The 4867-nt window shown below is 52.9% G+C and overlaps 1 protein-coding gene across 1 annotated transcript in view; it reads right to left on the bottom strand.

Moving 5' to 3' along the window:
- EPHA8 (EPH receptor A8) overlaps positions 1 to 4867 on the bottom strand; it is a 52912-nt gene that overhangs the window by 16795 nt on the left and 31250 nt on the right. The gene's annotated exons all lie outside the window — the stretch shown is intronic.

Below are 4867 nucleotides of genomic sequence, written 5' to 3' on the forward strand. Positions count from 1 at the left end.
GAAGGAAGGAAGGAAGGAAGGAAGGAAGGAAGGAAGGAAGGAAGGAAGGAAGGAAGGAAGGAAGATGTCTGACATGTACCATGTCCCTCTGCAAACCCTGGGGTGGTGCCCACAGAGCAACAAGTTCCCTGGCACAAAACCACAGGGAAAGAGTATCTCTTGTTGCATATACAGCAAAAAGGCACTGCATGCCCACCATCCTCTCCCTGCCCAAAGACATTCAGGCCCAATGAGACAGCCTTGAAAAAAGTTGGTTTGTTGTTTTTTTTTTTTTTTTTTTTTTCTGACAACAGAACCTGCCTGCAGTTCCTCTGCTCCCTCCTGGTGCAGGAGCTCATCCCACGCCAGGTCTGGCATCGCTTTTTCATCCTCCCCCCTTCTCCCAGCAGCCCCTCGGGTGGATCATTTGTCACACAAACAAACAGCTCGTCTCTCGTTAGGAAAATCGATTCTCTCGAGAGTGACATGTGGCATGTCAGGTATCTGTCTGGGGGTGGAAGGATCTGCCCTCTCTTGCAGGCTTACATTCCAAATAAGGGAAAGCAGGTTCTGTCTGAGTCCCTGTACTCGTGAGGTACTTTTAGGACCAGTTCCAGTGATTCAAGGATTATTCCTGGCTTTGACTCATCTCTGTTTTTTTCCCACTGAGGTAGTAATACCTTCATTTTCTCTTCTTTACCTCCAGTGGTCAGATCTGCATACAGCCTCAATCTTTGCTTTCAGGCATGTAAAAGGGTTTTGTTTGTAATCCAGCATCCTCAGTGGGCTGGGTCCCTCCATGCTGTTTGTTCTATTTCAAGCTGCTGATTTGTTTTCTTATTAATAACACTCATTTCCTCACCACAGATCTCCCTGGACTACCAGMATATTGCACCTCTCAYACCCTGCACAGTGACACAAGGGCCYTTTTATAGCTGCAGGCAATGTTCCAGTCACACATCCCTGCTGTGGGCACCACTTGCCAGTCCCTCTCCAGGCTCTGTCACCAGTTTTTGTGGCACTTTTGCACCAATGCTCTGTTAACAGCAGGGGAACGATGCCATGGGCAGGACAGGCACCTGCTGCATGTCCAGAGGTTGGTGTCACAGGCTGGTGTCACACATTGGTGTCACAGGCTGGGGTCACGGGTTGGGGTCACAGGCTGGGGTCACAGGTTGGTGTCACTGACTGGGGTCACAGGTTGGTGTCACACATTGGTGTCACTGACTGGGGTCACATCTTGGCACAGCAAAGGCCAGCAGTTCCAGACTTTGTTCCTAAATTCCTGTTCCTCCACTCCCTGCAGGGTGTCAGGGCAAGGAGCAGAAATGCCCGAACTTGGGGATGCGAGGGAAGGCAGAGGTGAAATTGCAGAGGTGAAATTGCAGTAGCTTGGGGCTGGTTTTGTTCCCCAGCTCTTCTGGCACCTTTCACCCACTCCAGGGCATCAGGAGAGAACACAGGGATGCAGAKTTGGGGAGAGGCTTGCTGCTCCTTGCCAGCCTCACCAAGGACAGCCCCAGACATTTGGCAGGCTCTGATGCTGACTGACCCTGATGACACCAAGAGATTCAGGGACTCTGCCCTTGCAGAGTGTCCCCTGATGCTGCAGCACTCTTTGGTTTTGAGTGTAAGGCTGAGATGAGCACTGATACACCCTGCTCTCAGGTGGGAACAAACCTGGATCACCAAGTAAAAAAAAAAAAACAACCAAACCCCAAAATAAATGGTAAAAAAGARAATTTCCCAGTTTGTCCATGTGGGGAAGGATGAGGACACTGCATGGGCACGGACGGGAGCCGCAGTCAGGACTGGGCAGGTGTGAATGTCCCTTGGAGCTGCAAACCACCATCACCTCCACCCATCCAACCAGGACCTGTGATTCCAGAGGCACTGCAGTGGGTCCCTCCTCCACTGTTTAATTAAGGGCAGAGAAATCAGTGSTAGCTCAGGTACAGAGAGACAGGCAGCAGGAAGGATGGGAACACGAAGCGCAGCAGATTTGCACGGAGCAATTGTAATCACTTAGCATTTAATGCTGTAAAAAACCCATTAATTACCTGTAGCAAYGAGTCACAATTATTTTAGATGCACTCAAGGGGAAAATTATACTAAATGACAAATTACAGGTGATTTTGTGCACCAGGGCAGAGCCAGCTCCCGGCACATGGACAGCATGAGCACACAGGGAAGGCTGGAGAGCACCTGGGGCAGGGGCAGCACTGCCTGGGGGATCATGAACCTCTGGAGGCCTCAGGGCATGTTTTAAAGGGAAGCAGAACACACAAAAAAAAAAGCCTTTCACAGGCATGGGGGAGGACACCAGCTTAAGCCTGCACAAGGTATGAAATATCTCCAGTACAGGATGCTCTGCTCTGGACTGAGCTCTCTCATGCCTTGCCAGGGAAAATGAAAAAGTGTCCAGCAGGAAAAATTCAATCAAATGCACCAGGTCTAAAATACTCTGGGCTCCACAGCCATGGTTGTGGCACACAGAGAAGCCTCCCAAATCTGCAGCCACCCAGCAGAGAGGTTGTCCTGCTGTCTTCACAGCAGCCAGTCATGGCCACCTGCCAGAAGAGCCCTCCCTGAAGCCCTGGGGAAGATGGGGTTTCTTTTATTCCCATTGTTTTTTGTAAGTGAAACCTTGTTCTGGGTCTGAGGAGCTCGGGTCCTGTCTCTCTGTGAGCCACCAGCAGTGCTGCTACGGAGTGCTCCTGTCCCCAGTGCCACCCCAGCCCTGACCTGTCCCTGCAGTTTGATCTGACAGCACAGGCTGGGTGTGCAGCGCACAGGGGACAGCAGCAGCCCTTCACCTGCCACTCTGCTGACCCCTTGCACACCCWCATTGCTCCTCCCTGCAGCCCAGACACCTGGCTGGTCCCAGTGTCACCATCCCTAGCCCTGTAGCACACAGGTGAGTCCCCAGTGCTCACCCCAGACCTGTTTGGGTCCATCTCACAGGGATTCCAYTGATCCCCCACCCTGCCCAGCACACCTTGCCTGCTCTCCCAGCCCCCCAGCCCCACTCCCCTGTGTCACCTGCCCAAAGCACCCCGGAGCAGCAGGTTTGTCTCAGGAGCAGTGAAGGTGGAGGGACCTGCCAGCCATCTGGAGTTTGGTCCATTTGTTTCATTCCCTCTCCATCCTCTGGGGACAGGACAACATCTGCTAATAAGCTGGCAGAGCTCGGGAGATGATGGATGGACCTGTCAGGGATATGCCAGCAGGGAATGAGCTGCTCCTCTCGCTCTCCAGTGGCTACAGCAGTGCTCTGTAGGTGGCCCTGGGACCACCAAGGGCTGCTCCAGTGGGGCTGAAAATGAGAGCACTGCCCCCATGCCACCCCCTCTGGGCTCCCTCCTCAGCCCAGGAGCTTTGGGCAGGGTGAGGGCACGACTGAGAGGATGCCATGGGGCAGCTCTGTGTCACTGGTGCCACCAACCACCCTCCCTCCTGACCCTTCAACAGATCTGGGCATCCCCAAGCGCCAGAAGAGCAGTCATGCACCTCCTTTTGGCAGCACTGGGAAGAGACAGAGATGGAAATAAAGGTGTCACAGCCACTGTGACAGCCAGAGACKGGCACCAGTCCCAGAGCCCCCCAGGCTGCACAAGCCAGCACAGAAAATCCCAGCTCCTTTCAATCCCGTTTCAGCATGACGCCTCCAATCTCAGCTCCCACATGACACAGACGCTGAAACAGAAGCAGGTTATTCACAGTCATGTCTTAAAAAGAGGCATCTGCCTCATTGCCTCAGATCTTCTGTTTTGGCAGGGCTGTGYTCCCCTTTCCCTGCAATCCCAGGTCAGCCCAGGCTCTGTAGGGGCTCTGGAGGGTTTTTTTTGGGGCCTGGCGCTCTCAGTAATCTCCTGCTCCTGAGGTCACACCTCTCCCCACACGCTGTTGGTGCTCACACACCCTCCTTGTGCTGCTGTCCCTGTGCTGCCTCAGTCCTGGTCACCTCTGGCCCCTTTGCACAGTTCACAACCCTTCCCACCCCCATCACACCCCTACACACCCCTGAACTGGTCTCCTATGGCCCCAGATTTCAGCTCACATCACCTCCCTGCTGCTTGGCCCTTCTTCCCCCAATTAACCCACCTCACACTCCAGTGCACCCCTGAGTCTTTCAGGAGGATTTTTTTACCCGTGAATGCTTTYCAAAGCCAGCAGAACCCTGTCCTTGAGGCTCCCAGGAAATGGCACACACAGCAAAGGAAAMCCTGCATCCATCTTGGTGACAGCCAGACTTCACTGCCCCCAMGGACAAGATGGATTTTGTGGAGTAATTCCATTTGTAGTGCTGGGAAAATGGAAGCCGTGGTGGTCCAGAATGGCTGCATCCCAAACTGGAAATGCACATGATGCTGCCATAGAAAAATCAGCAGGTCTTGGAGTCACAGATTGCCTTAGAATCACACCTCTAGCCTTAGAATCCAACACTCCCAGACTGGCTTGGTTTGGAAGGGGCCTTAAAAAACCATCCAGRTCCCCTGCTCTSCCATGGGCAGGGACACCTTCCACTAGACCAGGCTGCTCACATCCCCATCCAACCTGATTTCAGTGCTGTTGGACACACAYCTGACTCTCCTCTGCTCTTCCCCACTTCTTAAAAAAAAGAAAAACTAAAAGCAGGAAACACCTAAATCCCAGTTTGCTGCGAGTGCTGCTCTGCTGCCTGGTGCAGACATCCTTCWGTGGGAGTGGAGGTGATGCTGTGCAGACTTGTGTAGGTGAGACAGCMTGGCACACTCCAAGCAAAGGCTTTTTTTGTAAAGCTTATCCAGGGAAACGCCACAGCTTGCTGGAGTCGGATGGAAACAGGCAGCCTAGTGCCAGAATTAGAAAAAAAAGCTGTTTCCCAAACTCAGTCTTGTTAAATAGT

The sequence above is a fragment of the Malurus melanocephalus genome, unplaced genomic scaffold, assembly GCF_030028575.1.
Source record: "Malurus melanocephalus ecotype Western Australia unplaced genomic scaffold, MMel_1.1 scaffold_500, whole genome shotgun sequence".
In the NCBI taxonomy this organism is placed as follows: domain Eukaryota; kingdom Metazoa; phylum Chordata; class Aves; order Passeriformes; family Maluridae; genus Malurus; species Malurus melanocephalus.